The following is a 20,583-nucleotide window of genomic DNA, read 5'->3' as shown; positions in this document are numbered from 1 at the left end:
TACTCTTTCTTCAAAAAGCTTATACTTTTAATCAGGGAATAAGACATAACCACATGAAATGATAATAAAATATTGAAATTACAATGTTAATTGTCTATAGAATAAGTGAAAGTGAGCAGTTGAGGATGAAAATGATATTTATATCTCTAACAACAATAGGAAAGTTAAGAAGATAATGAGTTCATTTGTGGACATGTAAAGTTTAAGATACCTAGTAGACATCTAGTTCAAGATGTCCTATAGGCAGTTAGAGATGGGAGATGGGAGGTTGAAAGGGAGATTAGGTTTAGATAACTAGAAATGGAAATCATTAGCATGAGGTGATAATTGAATCCAATTAGCATCTTATAAATGATGAGTTGATAAAATCACCAAGTGGATTGTTATAAGGAGAGAAGAAAAGAGGGAAGAGGACAGAGCCTTTGAGGATACACAAGGTTAGTGGGAAAGACTGATGAAAATCCAGCAAAGGAAACTGAGAAAGCACAGTCAGGGAGGTAGGAGGAAAATCAGGAAGTAATTCATGAAAACCTGGAGAGAAGAGAATATCAAGAAAAAAATGGGTAAGCAATAATGCCAAAAGCTACAGAGAAGTCAAGAGGGTTGAAGATTGAGAAAAAGCCTTCAGATTTTGGCTATTAAAAGGTTCTTGGCAACTTTGGAGAAAACAATTCCAAATGAATTATACAAATATAAGCTATATGCAGAGAGTTAAAAAGAGACTAAGAGGAAAAGTAATGAGGCACTCTTTATAGATAGTTTTCATAAGGAGTTTTGCCAGGAAAGAGAAGAAAGATACAGGAAGATAGCTTCTCAAGAAGGATCAAGTGAGGGTTTCTTTGAAGATAGGGTAGAAACATCATGTACCAACAAAAGGTTAAAGAGAACAACGTGAGGGAATTCAATTTAGGAAATATGAAGTGTTCATTTTGTGCAAGATATTGTTGTAGACATAATGGGTACAAAGACAAAAATAAATCTGCCCGTGTTTTCAAGGTGTCTACATTCTTATACGGGCAAATATTAAAATACATAACAATTTGTAGTGGTAGATATCACTAATGACTCTGAGGAGCAGGAAACATATCCTATAGGCAGTTACACCTGAGCCTTAAAAGAAACTAAGAATTCCAAGAGGCAGAGAAGGATTCTAAGAATGGGGTATAGTCTAAGCAGACACAAATATGATCCATTAAATGAGAATTTGAAGGAAAAACCAGTAGGTCAATTTGAAAGAAAAAATCAATATAAAAAGGGAAGCAATGCTCCATATCTCTGGAAGAATAATCAATAAAACAACAAATATTGATTAAGCCCCTACTATATTATAAGAATTGTGTTGGTGCTAGGGACACACCGACAAAAACATAACTGCTCTCAAGAAATTTATATTCCCATGGGGAAAACAAGATGTACAAATAGAAGCATATACAGAATACATTTTTTAAAAAATGAATTAAAGATAATGGGGAAAACTACTGACAGCTTATGAAACAGAAAAAGGTAGATATATGAGGTGGTCATTGTGCTAAGCCTTGAAGACAACTAGGAATTCTAAGAAGTAGAAGAAGGGAATACATTGTCAGGAATGAGGGGACAGTCTGTGAAAAGGCATGGGTATTAAAGATAGGAGATGGAATGTCATGAATGAGTAACAGCAAAAAAACTAATGTTCCTGAATTGTAGAATGTGAAGGGTGATAGTGCAAAATAATGTAGCATAATAGATAAGACCCAGAGAGCAGAGGGCTCTAAGGGTATTTTTGTTATTGGTGTTCAGTTGTTTCAGTCATGTCTGACTCCTTATGACCCCATTAGGGTTTTTATTGACAAAGGCAATAGAGTGGTTTGCCATTCCCTTCTCCAGCTCATTTTGAAGATGAGGAACCAAGACAAACAGGGTTAAGTGACTTCCCCAGGGTCACATTGTTAGTGAGTATCTGAGACTGGATTTGAACTCAGGAAAATAAGTCTTCCTGACTTCAGACCCCTGACTCTATCCACTATGCCACGTAGCTGCCCCTCTAATGATATAGACTGAAGAATTTGGAGTTTACCTTAGAAGCAAGAGAGAGCCATGGACAATTTTTCAGCAGAGAAATGAAATGGCCATTCTACCAAAGATCTAGCTATATAAGACTTAAGTGCAGATTACGGTTTGAATATATGGATCTAACAATCAATGGTATAGAAATAACTGAATCTATAAGAGCTTCTGAGACCATTAAAAGAGACCCTAAAGAGAGAAAAGAAAAAAGAGCATGGGACAGACTATTTTCTCTTGGTGGAAGACACTTACCATTACTAGATCTATGATTTAATTTTATACTTTCCATAGCCTGTAAAACAGGTGCAATTATTGTTCTCCTTTTATAACCATTACTGAGAAGGGTTGTGACTTGTTCAAAGTCACACAACAAAAAAGTGGATGGGACAGGACCCAAGATCAGGTCTTTCTAACTCTTAAGTCCAGAACTTTATACACCATAGCCCTTAGCTAATACCTAAAAAAGAAACTTTCAGAGATATAAGTAAAAACCCTATCAATAAATTGTATTTTTAAAAAGAAAATGAATAAAAGTAGATGTTCTATACCTATGAAACTTAAACATTTGTCCATGTGGAAAAAAGAAAAGTAAAGAAAAGAAAAAAGCCTCTTTACCTTATTACTAAAAAGTCAGTTTGGTCCTGGATATAGCAGCTTCTCTGAGGTTTAAAATAGATTTATCTACTTATTTATTTTTTGCTTCTTGTGAGCATGGTTAAAGTGGCAAATGAAATTTCAATTCAGCCTATCATTATGCATCTAAACTTAATAAGGTACAATAGTTTTCACCAAGATCAAAGATGACTCCAAAAATCTCATTTAATTGGTTAAAATTCCAGTATAGAATAAAGAAGTGAAATCCACTAAATTATATCCTCCCATTTCTATATTAGACACTTTTATCAATAGTTCACAAATCCTGCACATTGAGACTTTAATCAGCAATTTTAATTACTGAATAGAGATTCCTGTCATGATAAATTTCACTCTAGTTTTATATAGTAAATGTGTCATTATGTCATCCCATTAAATCACTTTTGCCTCTAGGATATACCCAGGCAAATACTTCAAGTATTTAATCCATTCCCATGCAAAAAATGTACTTCTATACTGTCAACAAATAACCAATTATTAAGCCCTTACCCTATGCTAACTGCAAGTTATGAAAATACGAAGAAAAAGATAGACTCTGCCTCTGAAGAGCTTATCTTCTAATGGGGAAGACAAGATATAAAAGGAAGTTGAGAAGGCACCTGGTCTAGGGGTGTGATGGAAAAGTCCAGAAAAATGTAGCATGGTGGGAAATGAAGAAATAGCTGGCTTAGGTGCCCTCCGTAAATGGATGTTCTGGGAAGAGACCTTTGCCCTCCAATCAAAGATTGGACCCAAGGGACAGAGGTACCTTCTTGAGGTACAAGTTCTAGGGCTAAAGTGATGTACCGAGATGTAGGTGCATATAACCTTCTTTGATTAGAGGATAGGTCTCTGAATGTGCTACTGGAGATACCAGTTCCAAGTTGCTTATCAGAAATTCACTGTTTCTAGTCACATACATTTTTCCTTTTGCAGCTCTATTGCTGCTCTTTCGGTGGAAGCCTTGGCATCAGCTATAGAATATAAAAACATCCAGCTTTTCAGTTCAGCCATTCTACATCCAACAACCTAAATATTAAAACACTAAACAAAAACAACTTAAAAGCCAAGAGAACAGGAGGTGCTCCAAATGCCCAGCTGATTGCCTCTCTGACAAGATCATAAATGATCATTATGAGAAATGACAACTTGGCCCCTGCAATGGCCCTGCATGACAAAATGAGGCAGATTGCAAAGGAGTAATTGCAGTTGCTTTGGCCTTGGAGGGAGCAGTGATCTGGGGAATTTGCAAATGGAAACTGAGAAATATTCATTTTTTAAAAAAGATGGTTGTTTAATGAGCAGGCCAAAGCAAGACAATAACATTTGTTAAACAAATACAAAAGGCTTAAGAGTCACTAACCTCTACCCAAAATTAAAGAGTAGACTCATTCAAAGAAAGCACCTAAAAGCCAGCTCTACTGAGGGTCCTGTAATCTACAGAAAAAACAACAAAAAACAAAAACCATTCATGCTGCAGTTTCTTCTTAGCTTTAAATAATCTAATAGACAGGAGTATCTATAAACTATTAGTTATAAAATTACTATTATATTCTTATCATTACAGATTATTACAAATTTGCATTTATATGTCAAGGTACAGTTTCTAAAGTGCTTTCATATATATTATCTCTTTTGAAAAATAACTATCAGTAACATAATCAATAAAATATTACAAAGCTATTCATTACTAAATTTAACTTCACAGTATAGCTTTTAATTCAGCAGACAGAACCTGATATATTTTGCCTCAGGTCCCACTGAGGGCTCATTTGCAGAGACAAATATTGGGGGACTTCTAAGCATAACACTCATGTCTCCCCTTTTGTATTAGTAGGAATATAATTTTGCTGGTTTTTTTGTTTTGTCTATTTTCAATCCTCAGAGTTAGTAGAAATGTAATTTTCTCAGATACATCTCATCTTAATCTCTAATGTTTCTTATCCTTATTTGTTCCAAGTCCCAATACTTGTTTTTATGGATGTGTCTAGAGAGAAATATGAAATGAAGAATTGTGCATCAGGAGAACTTGATCACATGATCAATCTGGATAATGAAGGTTATAATGGCTTTAAAAACTAAACAGGAGACAAGTCAATATGGCAGAATAGAAGAAAGCAGTTCATTCCAGCTCACTCTGTGACCACTCCCTCTCTGACAAAGATTTAAGAAGAATATCAGACTGAGTAATGATAAAAAAAAAATTAAAGAAGAAATGACATTGGGTTATCTTAATAGCCTAGTATTACAAATTCAATCTCTAGGCAAATGAACAGATCAGGAAATACAGAATAGTTCTGAACTCTAATCTAGGACAGCAGCAAGGGATACCCAGAGAGGAGAATGGTACCAACCTAGGACCCAAACTAGCAGCCTGGTGCCTCTTAGCAGGGCCAAGGACAAATCCTGGAGGAAAAGAAAGTCCCCATGTTGCTCATGAGAAAACCAAGTCTGAGAGAAGTAGAGGCTTGACATAACTACCTAGTTAATAACTGATCTTAGTAAAACTTGAAACTGGCCCACTTCACAAGGTTTTTGTGAAGGATCAAATGACATAAAGCATTTGGAAGAACTTTGTAATTTATAAAGCATTATATAAATGTAAGATGGTGCTATTACTACTGATAGTGATGATTGTGATAAAATTAATGGGAACAACTGCAAAGTTTGCAAAAGCACTTTACATGAACAAGATATCTCAGTTGATTCTCAGAAACTCAGGATCAGAGGAAGTGAGCCTACTGTGATCATCCAGCTAGTACTAAACACTAGGAAGAACACATAAAACATTCACAAAGTTCTGATGGAAGGTTTCTACAAATCTTTGGTTTCTTTCATATCTTGATTCCAAATCATATTTTAAAAACAATAACAAATAAGGAATATCAAAGAATGAGAATGAAGGATATAATTAGGGAAATATATGATTTTTTAAAAGTAATCTACCATAAAAAAGCCACAAAGCAAGAGTGTGAGACACCCAGAGCAGAGGTGGTATAGGCCACTGATATTCTTGTGATATCTGAAGGAAAATCAGCTCTCCCAGGATCTTGGGGAGAATTCCTCCCCCCATTTTAAACTTATATGAGGACATGATAAGAATATCACTAGATGAGAAGGCACATATGGGTTAGGATCTGCATTAATATAGGAGAACATCAAAATTGATAATCTTACAGATCCATTTGAATATTTAAAAGCTCACTCATTGTTCTCTATGCTTATTCCACTAAAGTAATGTGTCAAAGTATATAATAGTTTAGTTTGCTAAATATTGTCAAATTTGTCATAGAAAGTACAGAATCCTTTATTATCTGGGACAGATGTTAACTGGAAGGTTATAATTATCTTAGTAGTAGTCACTTTACTAATGCTCACTGGGAACACCCATAGGTGAGATAATCAAATAGGCCATGAAAAAATATTTCTTTTTGCCTTTGGGCCAATGATCCCTGTTCTACCAAATCCTTTCTCCTCTCTCAGAGGAGAGTGTCAGCATGCTACTTATGAGTGATTTCTCTGCTTCATCTCACTTCATTTCTAGTGAAACTGTCAGTATGGATGTGGTTCACATCACCCACAGGAATAAACCTCCTCACTGATTATTCAACAGGGTCTATAAACTGAGAATACTAACAGTTTTAGTTAATATTTTGGGAGTATTTTAAAAAGTGGGATCCTGATTACAGTCTATCATTTTCCCACTATCACTAAAGGAAGAGACAGAATTCATATTGATCAAAGGGTATTTTTTTCCTATTTTGTTGTGGTTGTTATGGCCAAATCATTTCATTATCCTGGGGCCAACAATGTAATGAACACGTATGAATTTAACCAGGCTAATAATCTTCAGAAAGCAAACATTTAGTCTATCAATGAACCTGTACTCAAAGAATTTCCAGGGTGTTTAGGGCTTGTACTTCTTTTATGCTGGATGCCCTCTGCTTTAATTATTTCCAAAGTAACTTCATTGTATAGTCATATCACCAATAAATTAGAGAAAACATCTAAATAAGTACCATATTGGGGGCAGCTAGGTAGCGCAGTGGATAAAGTACCGGCCCTGGATTCAGAAGGACCTGAGTTCAAATCCAGCCTCAGACACTTAACACTCACTAGCTGTGTGACCCTGGGCAAGTCATTTAACCCCCATTGCCCAGCAAAAAAGAAAAATAATAATAAAAATAAGTATCATATCAATAGAAAAACAAAGACAATGCTACATGCAATTATAGTGGTTACAATGCAACTTTTTGTTGTTGGTGGTGGTCAAATCTTATAATACATGCTTAATTTCTTTTTTTATATGTTAAACATTTTTATTTATAGTTTTGGGTTTCGATTTTTATCCCTCTTTCCCTCCCTCCCCTGATCCCTTTCTAAGGTGGCAAACAATCAGATGTGAATTATACACGTATGATTATGTAAAACATGACTATATTTGTCATTTTGTACAAGAAAACTTGACTAAAGGAATAAAATGAAAGAAAGTGAAAAATAGCATGCTTCAGTCTGTTCCATCAGTATCAGTTCTTTCTGTGGAAGTGGTTAGTATGTTTCATCAATAGTCCTTTGGGTTTGTCTTGGATCATTGTATTGTTGAGAATAGTCAAGTCATTCACAGCTCTTCATCAAACAATATTGTCTCTGTGTACAATGTTCTCTTGGTTATGCTCACTTCACTATACATCATTTCATACATGTCTTTCCAGGCCTTTCTGAAGTCATCCTGCTTGTCATTTCTTATAGCAGAATAATATCCCATCACCACAGTTTGTTTAGCCATTCCCCAATTGATGGGTATTCCTTTGATTTCCAATTCTTAGCCACAGCAAAAAGAGATGCTGTAAATATTTTTGTACAAATATGTCTTTTTCTCTTTGGGGCATTACAATGCAACTTTTAAAGCAAATTCACAACTCCAAAAAATAGGAAATGAACAAAATTAAGGCACTTTAGGGCACATAGGGCACATAGGGCACTTTAATATGCACAAAATACTGTCTTCAGAGTAACAGTATGAGGTTAGCAGTACCAATAGTTATCCCCTTTTGTAGATGAGACTAGTGAATGTTAGAGAAGTTAAGTTGCTTGCCCATGCTTACAGAAGTAGTGTCAAAGCTGGTACTTGAACCCAAGTGTCTTGACTCTACATTCAGTATTCTCTGTCACATTAAAAAATAAAAATATTGACTCTATCACCATTTCTTAGAGAAGTTTAGCTGATGAAAAAAAAAGTCACCAAAATTTGTGAGGCTAAAAGAGCCCAGAAACTGCTTCTGCCAGTAAACACGCAATCTTCTTGCCAGATGGAGAGATGTGGCTGCCAAGAGTACAAATTCATTTTCAAAATACCATGTAGGAGGATGATAGAAGGCTATGAGCAGTATAGCTTCACAAAACAGTAAAAAACAATTAAGGATAACACAAACCTATAGAGAGTTTGGCTCAAAATCCAACAAAATTATATGAAGGATAATGTAATGTGTGGAAAAAAAGCACTGGCTTTAAAATCAGAAAATCTGGGTTCAGACCTTGACTCTACTACTTTTGACTTGTTTGACTTTAGACAAGATCCTTAACCTCCTTGTCTCTCAGTTTCCATAGATAGATAGATAGATAGATAGATAGATAGATAGATAGATAGATAGATAGATAGATAGATAGATAGAGATAGAGAAGATTGGACTAGATGGCTTCTAATTTTCCTTCCAATTTTATATCCATGTTCTTAAGCTCTCTGGAACATTTGTAGCTGAAATGAGGATACCAAATAGACAAGAAATGGAACAGATCTGCCCAAGTTTTGAAAGTGAACTACTTACTTTGGCAAAGCAGAGAACAACCATTATGTCTGGACACTAACTTCTTCTAAATATTGGTGGGGCATAGAAAGTGATAACAACATATAAAAAGTTGGAACTAAGAAACTCAATCACATACAAAATAAACCCATGCTGGAAGCAAATATACCCAGGGCTCATTTTTAACATAGCTCAAAAGAGAAGTTACCAAGAATAATTGAAAATATTATGGACTGTTATTTTCATTCTCTATCAATTATCAACCAATTAGTTTCTTTTTCTCTATGTAAGTTCTTTATAATAATGTCTAATTATACATTGAGGAAATCATCAATGAAAACACAACAAAGTAACAGGAATAGGCATCCTTTTGGAAATTTTCATCAATTTATATCTTTACCATCATACAAGTAACTGAGATATGATGAAAATACCTCACCTTTTATTTTCATTTATGTAAAAATGATTCATTAGAGTAAACTAAGTTTGTCTTCAGACCAGATTTTGACAAAAATCAAAATCAAACAATGCTCAAAGACAAAAATGACTAGAGGGGTAATTATTTTTAATAGTCTAGTGAATCGAGTAATTTGCTAAGCAAAGATATGTGTTTTCCATTGGTATTTGTCAGTATCACTGACGTTGATTTGCATAAAATATATTTTATGTAGGGGCTATATAACTTGTTAGTGATGTAGAGATATAAGAATTCTCAGGTAAGGGTTTCACTGGATGCCCTCTGAGATCTACAGCCTTTCTGGAAAGATACAGAATGGTAAAATAGAAAGAACTAGATTTGGAATCAGAGATTTTAATCCCAGATCTGCTAATTAAGTGTTATCTAATTTATCTGGACTTCAGTTCCATTTCTAAAAATGAGAGGTTTGGAACAGAAAGCTTCTAGGCTTTTTTTGCTTCTAGATTTATGTCGTTATGATATCTATGATATTCTCTAACATATTTTCATAACTCCAGTTTTGAAAACAGTTCCTAATTGATGGAAAAGGTATCTTTGAATATTCTTATTCATTAATACCATTATAATAATAACAGCAAGAACTAGAGCACTGCAAATAACATAGTTGCACATCAATGTGATAGACCATCCCTTTCAAATGGGTGAAAAACACATATTGTCAAGCCCAATATATAATTAAAATCATTTGATTGAGTCTGTCAAAATGGATAGTGAGAATAAGTGCTTAAGATGAATGATAAACAGGATGAAGACTTAAACTGGAGAAAAAGATTAGTTTGGGTTCATTTGGGAAACTGTGATGCCTTCAGTGATGACAAGTTGCTCGTTGCTATAAAAACCTATCTCTATAAACAGAAATATTTTGCTAGTGATACTTTGAATTTATATATTTTCAGATGAATCAAAATGATGATGATGATTGATAGATAAAAATTTAAAAAGAGGCCAGTCAGCAAAAGCTCAACTATGTTGCTAACAATTCCTTTTCTGGGAGAATTGGAATAAGACATTGTCTCTTTTGTGTATATATGGAAAACTTGGTTGGGACAATCACATACTAGGGGGAGAAATAGATGGAAAACCCTACTAGTATAGTGGTACTTCTGGGATATTAAAATAATATTTCCAATTGATATATTCACTATAGAGAACTTATAGGAAAAAAAGATAAGAATGTTACAGGGCAAGAAGTTTTGAAACAGGTTACAATATGAATCTGACTAAGTCCTCAGCTCTGTACTTTATTTTGTTTATATAAACAGAGGCAAAGTTCTGTTTTTGTTCTTTTTTCATAATAGCATCTTTTCAGAGTAACATTTCCCTTTGATAAACTTTATTAATAATAAAAATTTCCTTTATCTTTAGTCAAGATAGGACTAAACACTATTCTCTTGTCTCTCTTTTTTTAATATTTTTAATAAGGAAGGAGATAGAGAAAGGAAAAATGTAATACCTGTGTATCTTAGGCATGCTGAAATCGCTGTCTCAATCTTCCATGTAATGATAAATAGAATATTAAATTCTACAAATCACAGTCAAAATCAGAGAATACCAGAGGTGTTAGAATGTAAAAAATTGAAAGTATTATTATGTACATAAAGCAAAGTATTTTGCATTGTTTAGAATGTGAAGAATGCAAAATATATAGGTATTTGAAGTTTGTTTAAAGAAAAGTCATGTGGAATAATTAAAAAATATATATATTTAAAGTGGCAAATAATTATAAACTCTCATTATTACATGCATCATCATGGGCTCTCTCAGAGTATCTTTCTTTGCTTATTTATTAATATTAAACTAAATTGAGAAGTGTTCGAGGTTAATCTTGAGAGAATATATATGTGTATATGTTTTTTAAATAAATGAACACATACATGTATATGTACACATGCATATATGTTAGCCAATAAGTTAGACACATATATGAATAGTATTGCTGTTGTTCAAGTTATATTTGATTTTTCATGACCTCATTTGGGGTTTTCTTTGCAAATATACTGAAGTAATTTGCCATTTCCTTCTCCAGGTCATTTTATAGATGAGGAAACAGGCAAATAAGACTAAGTTATTTGCTCAGAATCATACTGCTAGTAAGTGCCTAAGGCCAGATTTGAACTCAGGACAATGAGTATTCCTGACTTCAGGAATGGCACTCTATCCACTGTGCCATCTAGCTTCCTATATATGTTTGTGTGTGTATGTGTAGAAGTATATGCTCATATCAATAAGCTAACACATATGTGTATACATAAGTATACACATATATGCATTAACATATATTTATATACATGCCTATATATCAGAATCTATATATAAGCATACATATATTTTAAATTTATTAGTTTAAAAAGAAATATGTGCTTTATAGACTATGAAAATCATGATAGCAAATTATTAAATGTGAAAAAATTCAAAATTATGCATTATTAAAGTTGAAAAAATCAATTTTTATCAATATATGAGGGAAATCAATTAAGTAATTTGTTTTTTTTCGGTTATCATCAACAATATAAGAAATATATTGTATCTTACAAGGTATATATTATTATATGCTTCTTACTATATTTGAATATGCATTTAGCTCCAGTCCTGAATGCTTCTCTGCCCAAGACAACACTTTGACTCAATATGTCCAAAATTAAATTTATAATCTTTCTCCAAAAATGTCCCTTCTGCCAAACTTCCCTATTTCTGTTAAAAGCACCAATATCTTCCCCAGTCTCTCAAGTTCATAATCTCAGCATTATCCTTAACTTTTCATTCTTCTTTATCCCACATTTCCAGTCAGTTGGCAGATCTTGTTGATTCTACCTTCACAACATCTGACCTCTTCTCTCTGCTCCCCCAGCTACCATCAGGCTCTCCACACTTGATTATTGTAACAATTTCCTAATTTGTCTTCCTGGTTTAAGAATTTCCACTCCAGTTCATGCTATACACTTCAAAAGGAATTTTCTTTAACTTTAAACATGGCAGCATCATTTTCCTTGTCTAAACCAATCTTTCCAGCCTCATTGAGCATGAGTGCCCCTCATACACTGCTATTCAGATAAACTGGGCTTCTTCCTGAAACTCACACGTACTATTCCATCTATATCTATATCTATATCTATATCTATATCTATATCTATATCTATATCTATATCTATGTCTATGTCTATGTCTATGTCTATGTCTATGTCTATGTCTATGTCTATGTCTATGTCTATGTCTATGTCTATGTCTATGTCTATATCTATATCTATATCTATATCTATATCTATATCTATATCTATATCTATATCTATATCTATATCTATATCTATATCTATCTATATGTCTTTGCATTGGGCATCCTTCATGCCTGGAATGCACCTCCTCTTCACCCTCACCCCATAGAATCTGTCTCTTCCTTATAGACACATCCCAAGCACAATTTTCTACATAAATTCTTTCCTAATCCCTCTAAATGCCAGTGCTCTCCATCTCAAACTATGCTGGGTTCTAGGTATAGGAATACACACACACACACAGAGATACACACACACACACACACAGAGACACTAAAACCCCAGCTATAAAGGGTTTACATTTCGCCAGAACTCTAATTCCATTTTAACAGAGATCTAGTGGACATTTCACCTTAATTTCTGCAGCCATATCAAATTCAATATAAAAAAAGAAATAATTATGAATGAATAAGTATTATATTTTTCAAAAAATCTTTCCTCTAGATGGTGCAGTAGATAAAGCACTGGCCCCAGATTCAGGAGTACCTGAGTTCAAATCTGGCCTAAGACACTTGACACTTACTACCTGTGTGACTCTGGGCAAGCAAGGCCCTTAACCCTCATTGCCCTGCAAAAACAAACAAACAAACAAAAAAACCTTTCCTCAAACTTTCTCCATTTATGTTGATCACACCACCATCCTTCTATTCACTTAGGTTCACAGACTCAGAGTTATTATTAACTATTTCCTTTGCTTCAATCCCCATAAACACCAGTTATTAACTATTGTTAATTTTCTTTTCATAACTTCTGATGCAGATAACTGTTCTCCTTTTTATACTTTCAGAACTTCTAACATTCCTTAGGCTTTCATTGCCTTCTGCCTGGTGCAACAGTGCCATAATCAGTCTCCTTACCTGTAGTTTACTGAACTAGTTACATGGTGCCAGGCCTAGAGTTAGGAAGACCTGAGTTCAAATCCAGTCTCAGTCACTTACTAGCAAGTTGCTTAACCCTGTTTGTCTCAGTTCCTCATCTATAAGATGAGCTGAAGGACATGGCAAACCACTCCAGTATTTTTGCCAAGAAAACCCAAAATAGGGTCATGAAGTCAGATACAATTGAAATGACAAATCAACAAGAAGTTGTTCTCCACTAAGCTGCCAAGTTAACATTCCTAAAATACATATCTGAGCAGGTCACCCCCCACACACTAAAAAATCCTCAATGGTCCTTCATTGCCTCTAGGATCAAAACAATCCCTTTAGCCTGGTATTCAAAGCCTTGTACAATCTGGCATCCACTACCTTTCTACTCATTTTACATTACTACTTTTATTTATACTTTTCCATTCCAGTCAAACTAGCCTGTTACTTTTTTTTCCTATAAACAATATTTAATTTGATGTTGCCTATGTTCAAGTGGGCCTCTATGTCTGGGATACTCTATCTTCTCCTCTCTGATCCAGCAGAGTCTCTAGCTTCCACCAAAGCACAAGCTCATGTCTGTCGCCTCCTTCATAAGGTTTTCTTGGAAGCCAATTTCCAAATACACTCTTCCTAAAATCACTTTCTGGTACTTTGTGTCTGTGTGTCTGTGTGTGTGTCTGTGTGTGTGTGTGTGTGTACATACATATATGTATATATCTACTTATTTGTAAACATACATAGATAGAAAGGGAATTCCTTGAAGGCATTGATTTTTTTTGGGGGGGGGTGCAGCTAGGTGGCACAGTAGATAGAGCACTGGCCCTGAAGCTGGGAGGACCTAAATTCAAATCTGACCCCAGACACTTACTAGCTGTATGACCCTGGGCAAATCATTTAACCCCAATTGCCTTAAACGTCTGGGGCCATCTTGTCACTGGACCCAGATGTATAGCTTGTCACTGGATCCAGATGACTCTGGAGGAGAGAGTGATGTTGGTGACCTTGCACAGGCCTTCCTTACTTAAATCCCATTCACTGAAAGTAATGACATCACCCTGATGTCGTGGTCCTTTTCGAGAAGGACAAAAAGCATTGACAACAACACCAGTGTTTTGTTTTATCTTGGCATTCTGAAGGCTTAGCACAGGGTCATCTATATAGTAGGAGTCTAATAAATATAGAACTGTATAATAACATAGAATAAGCATATACACATATAACCAATGAAATATATATATGCCTATATATGCAAAGATTTCTGTATATTAGCATGTATATTTGTTAATTTATTTAAAAAGAAATAAATGCTTTGATAGTCTACAAAGTTCATGATAGCAAATTATTAAATGTAAAGGAGAGCGAAACTAGAAAATACTTAACTATATTCCTAGAAAGTGGCTGAAAGTAGGATAGGATGGAGATGTTCCTTTTAATTCCATTGAATTCTAATGGCATGATACGGCATTTACACAAATAAACACAAAATATATACAGAGCAATGCAACATAATGAGTAAACCATAGGCTTGAGAGGCTTATAGAGGAATTAAGTGGCAGTTCACATTCTTGGGTTAAAGCTAGGATTTTGCACTCTAGCACTCTTTCTATTACAAAACTGTGTAAGATTAATTGCCAAATGACCTGTACAAAATATATTTATCATATATTTATCATTCATTATATGTAATGCTTATTTCCATATTAACATATGATATATATTATATAATAATGTATTATAAATTTGGAAAAGGAAATATTATAAATGGGGGTAGATTAGGAAAGTCCTTAAATATAGATAGGATATAAACTAGATCTGGAATATTTGCTACTAAAGAGCTTTGGGCTTGGTGAACAAAAATGAGGCCCAAAGCACAATAAATTTGGGTAAATTGTCAAATAAACTAGTTTGGTTGTATTAAAGGGTTTATAAATATAGCTTTAGTGGGAAAAAGGAGACTAGGATAAGATTTTTTTTAAATGCCTGAAGACCAGATAAGTGATTTTTATACTTTATCTAATTAGCAATCAGAAGCTATTGATTTTTGAAGACAGCCAAAGGGATCTATTATTTAAAAAATATTAAGTCTGACAATACTATGCAAGATAGATTAGAGATGGTAAAAACTGGTGAAAAGAAAGATGATGTAGAAGTTTAAAAAAAGTAGCCCATTTTGGGGGCAGCTAGGTGGCACCATGGATAAAGCACTGGCCCTGGATTCAGGAGGACCTGAGTTCAAATCTGGCCTCAGACACTTGACATTTACTAGCTGTGTGTCCTTGGGCAAGTCACTTAACTCTCATTGCCCCCCGGGAAAAAACCAACAACAACAACCCAAGTTTTAAGCTCCTAAATTTCTGGACTAACATGGTTTCAGTTTCATGTTAAGTAACATGGTTATTTATCATTTATTATGATAAGTAATGGAACAAAAGGGGTGTTTTGAAAAAGAAGTGATGGACTTTGGTGACTGAATAACAATTAGATGCGAAAGAGAATGAGGAGTTCAGCATGCCCCTGAGATTTTGAGTTTGGGATAGTTGGAGCATTAAAAGAAAAAGGGAACTACTGTCACATAGAAATAGTCAGTTTTGTATAAGCTGAAGGGAAGATGACTTTTGGAAGAGTCAAGTTAAACTGTATTGGCTTTTGGCAAGGCAGATCTGTAGCTCAGGAGAGAGAGAGGTTAGGACTCATAGTTTAGGTTTTAAACTCAACTGTAGAGCTGCAACTTAAAGTCATGTGAATAAGAAAGGGCTGTAAGGATGGAAATACAGAGTGAAGTACAGAGAGATTCAAGAGCCGAATCTTTTATTGACCACATATGAAGAAGTCAATCAATTAAATCAATGAATATTTATTAAGTGCCTACTATGTGCAGTGCTTATACTAGTAATGCAAGAAGAAGCAACAGAAAGTCCCTGTTCTCAAGTATCTTATGATCTAATGAAATGCATGTGTGTATGTATGTATGTGTGTGTATATATATATATATAATCTGTATCTGTATATATGCATATATATGTATTACATGCATACACGAATTCTTTTTTAAAGAATAACAAGCAGCTTGTTGGCACAGTAAACCAAGTTCTGTATTTGGCATTAGAAAGATCTGTATTATAGTCCAGCCTCAAACACTTATTAGCCTTGTAACCTCGGGCAAATCACTTCACCTGTGCTGGCCTCAGTTTCTTCACTGGCAAAACAAGGATAATAATAGCACCTACATCATATGGTTGTTGTGAAGATTAATTGAGATAACAAATATAAAGTGCTTCTCAAAGCACAAGGTGCTATGTAAATACTAGATTAACACAATATGTCAGTGTTTGCTATTTTAATATTAAAAGGAGCTAATAAAAACAAAAGAAAAAAATGACTTCAAAGAGACCATAGTCAGTCAGTGAATCAGTCAACAAGTAGTATATCATAAAGAAATCAGAGACTTTTCATAAAGAAGGGATGGTCCATTATGCCAAACACTGAAGAGAAAGATGATAACAGACTCTATAAAGATTGGAAATAGATAGTAGATTTGATGATTAAGAGGCCACTAGTGATTTATGAGAGGGAAATTTCAGTAGAATAGAGGAAGAAACAAGATGATAGAGGATTAATGAAAGGGTGATGATGAGAAAAAGGGGAGAATATTTATAGGACACTAATTTGCCGAGTAAGGCATCGCTAGAGGAGACAGTAATTTCAAATGTGGTATTTTTGTTCTTGTCTTTTCTGTCAGGGTCAACAGATAGAAAGATCAAAGAATGTCAAACATATAGTATATTTGAATTGAAATTCAAGGCACCAGACAAAGTCTCTCAGGTAGAAAGTCTTCCTGAGGAAAAGATGATAAGTTACAGTCTATATAAAATAGATCATAAAATCATATAATTTAGAACTAGAAGCAATTGTATAGTCAAATACCCTCATTTTACAAATGAGGAAACTGAGGCCCTGAGTTGTGAGTTGCCTTAATTCACTCAGCTAATAAGCAGCAGCTGTCTAGTATTGAGAAGTTTAGATATTTACTGAAGGGAGGGGATCACGGTGGTTTGTCTATGCAGCAAATGCTTAGTAACTTTTACATTTTGGACTATACCCAGGCTCTGATGGGAGGGGGGGAGAATTAATAGATGTCTCCAAGATCTCAATTTCATTAACCCTGCAATTCTACAAGTGGATAGTTAATTAATTCTTCTACAGGGGATTGGGATTTCTACTCAGTGACAGACTAGACTAGTCACTAACATTCTGTCATTCTATAAAATTTGCAGTGGGCCTAATCAGTACTGTTGAGGAAGAAAATCCTTCAAAAAGTTTCTGAGGGAGGGCTGAATTACAACCTCTATGGATTTATTTTATTTGTATTTCAAATCTGGTGTTTGGAGGAACAATATTCAATGGTCTTTCATAATAGCACTTCTAAAGAGGGATAAGAATAGCTACTCCTGAAAAAATTCTTTGAAAATACTTAAATATGGGGGCAGCTAGGTGGCACAGTAGATAGAGCACCAGCCCTGGAGTCAGGAGGACTTGAGTTCAAATCTGGCCCCAGACACTTGACACTTACTAGCTGTATGACCCTGGGCAAGTCACTTAACCCCAATTGCCTCACCAACAAAAGAAAGAAAGAAAGAAAGAAAGAAAGAAAGAAAGAAAGAAAGAAAGAAAGAAAGAAAGAAAGGAAGGAAGGAAGGAAGGAAGGAAGGAAGGAAGGAAGGAAGGAAGGAAGGAAGGAAGGAAGGAAGGAAGGAAGGAAGGAAGGAAGAAAGAAAGAAAGAAAGAAAGAAAGAAAGAAAGAAAGAAAGAAAGAAAGAAAGAAAGAAAGAAAGAAAGAAAGAAAGAAAGAAAATACTTAAATATGGATAAATTTCTGAGTGGGTAATTATGGAAGAGGCAGTGGATTTGGGGTCAGGACATGTGAGTTAAAATGCATCACTTTGCCATTTGTATGACCTCAGCAAAGTCCTTTCTGATCCTTAGTTTCTTTATTGGTAAAATGAAGGTGCTGGCCTGGATGATGTCTCTAAGGTTCCTCCTAGCTCTAAACCAGTAGTACTGTGGATTGTCCATCAGCCCTTGCTAGAGCTTCCAACAGACCTTCCCACCAGTGTCATTCCCTCAAAATAATTACAATAAATACTTTCAGGACTGTGCTGGCTGCCTATTCACTTTCAAGTGCAGTTCAAAGCACTGATTTTAATCAAGCAGGACTTTTGGAATGAATCCTATCTCAGTTCCCCTACTTCTCCTGGAACTTTCAAGTGGCAGCTGATATAAGCAGACACAGCTATACTGACAGCTAACTGATTGATGATTTAGAAAACTAAAGTGCCTTTCATGGAAGACCTTGAGACTTAATCTCTGGCCCCATGCTGTCTCACCTGCATCATCAAATTCCAGCTGGAGAAAGTGATTTAGTGTGCAAAAATTCAACCTTCCCATATTCCCGCCCCCACCCCTCCACCACTGGTGGCCAAAATGCTTATTGTGATTTAATGGTTAGGTCTGCAAAAGTGTCCAGAAGCTATCCTTGGTGGGTAAGTTTGTTAAACAAAACAAATTGCTAAACAGTCACTATTCAAGTAGTGACAAGAGGACATACTTATTAAGGGGATCCTTTGCTTGAATTATCATCAATATGAAAATCTATCAATCTTATACAGTCCATTGTTATTCAAATAACTTGACTCAAGCTCACAAAGTGATATCATGGAATGAGAACTGGATTGTGATTCAGAAGACAGGGATCCATGTGCTAACTCTGACAATTAGTCATAATAATTGTACAAGTTACTCAACTTTCTAAGCCTCAATTTTCTCATCTGTGAAATGGAAATTATAATATTCACACTCCAAAATTCACAGTATTGTTTTAAAGATTAAGCAAAATATATTAAGCATTAGTTTGTGCATTAAGTGCTTGTAAAGTGGCAAAGTGGATAGAAAGCTGGGGGCTTGAAGTTAAAAAGACTCATCTTCCTAAGTTCAAATCTGGCCTCAGTTTTTTATTAGTTATATAATCCTGGGCAAGTCACTTAACCCTGTTTGCCTCAGCTTCCTGATCACTAAAATGAGTTGGAGAAAGAAATGGCAAACCATTCCAGTATTTTTGCCAAGAAAACTCCAAATGGGGTCACAGAGTCAGACACAAGTGAAATGAATGAACAACAAGAAACTCTAAGTCACCATTATTACTTGAAATCCCTATGTGCAAAGTTATATAATGTGATTTTTCATATAAATAAGAAGCTCATCATTCTATTTTACTTTTGGGGCTTCTTAAAATTTTAAAAACATCATTATGAAAGTTTATATTAAAAACCAGTGTTAGTAATCAATTTAAAATTTATTTCATGGTCAAAGGATATGAACAGGCAGTTTTCAGATGAAGAACCTAAAGCTATCTATCATGATATGAAAATGTTCTTAATCACTACTGATCAGAGAAATGCAAATTAAAACAATTCTGAGATACCACCTCATATCTATCAGATTGGCTAATATCACACACACACACACACACACAAATTATAACTGTTGGAGAAGATGTGGTAAAATTAGAACACTAATACATTGTTGGTGGAGTTGTAAACTGATCCAACCATTCTGGAAAACAATTTGGAACTATTCACAAAGAGCTATAAAACTGTGCATACCTGTCAATCCAGCAATACCACTACTAGCTCTGTATCCCAAAGAGATCATAAAAAAAAGAAAAAGGACCCACATGTGCAAAAATATTTATAGAAGTACTTTTTGTGGTAGCAAAGATTTGGAAATTGAGGGGATGACCACCAATTGGGGAATGGCTGAATAAATTGTGGTATATGAATGTAATGGAATACTATTGTGCTATAAGAAATAATAAGCAAGAAGATTTCAGAACAACCTGAAAAGACTTACATGAACTTGTAAAGAATTAATTGTTATTTGAAGTTTTTATGACCCCATCTTTTGGCTAGAATTAAAAAAAAAAACAAAAACCTCGGTGCGTGCACTGGCCTCTCTGGCTCTGCAAATGGCACGGTGCTCCACCCACTGGTTGTAGCTGTCACCATGGTGCTGGCACCTCACATCATCACCACTCGCCTATGCCTACATGGGCCTGGCAAAATTATAATGATTGGAAGCCTAGTAAGGGCAGTCATGTGACTGTCACAGTGGCCAGCCAATTGGCTGGGGGCAGGCTGGGGTCTGCTGGGAGGAAGGGAGGAGATTCGTGATTCTAGCTAGAAGCTGGAAGGTGACAGGTGTGAGTGAGATTTTCCCCATCCCTTAGTTATAAGAGATTTACCATAGTTATAAGTGATTTGATTAAGATAATAATTAATATATTAACTAAAAATTGTGATTTATTCTATTTAATATAGATTATATAAAGTCAAAAGGTTAAGTCTTTTCTCATATTTCCTAATTTTCCAATGTCAAGCATTAGGTAATATCACAAGATCTAGTAGTCGGCAATGCTATATTTTAATAAT

General features: G+C 34.8%; 1 protein-coding gene across 1 annotated transcript in view; it reads right to left on the bottom strand.

The window, feature by feature from the left end:
* Positions 1–20,583, bottom strand: part of LRP1B (LDL receptor related protein 1B) — a 2,279,180-nt gene that overhangs the window by 438,641 nt on the left and 1,819,956 nt on the right.

The sequence above is a fragment of the Dromiciops gliroides genome, chromosome 3, assembly GCF_019393635.1.
Source record: "Dromiciops gliroides isolate mDroGli1 chromosome 3, mDroGli1.pri, whole genome shotgun sequence".
Taxonomy (NCBI): domain Eukaryota; kingdom Metazoa; phylum Chordata; class Mammalia; order Microbiotheria; family Microbiotheriidae; genus Dromiciops; species Dromiciops gliroides.
The sequence above is the reverse complement of the archived record's forward strand: the minus strand, read 5'-3'. Positions and strand labels throughout refer to the sequence as shown.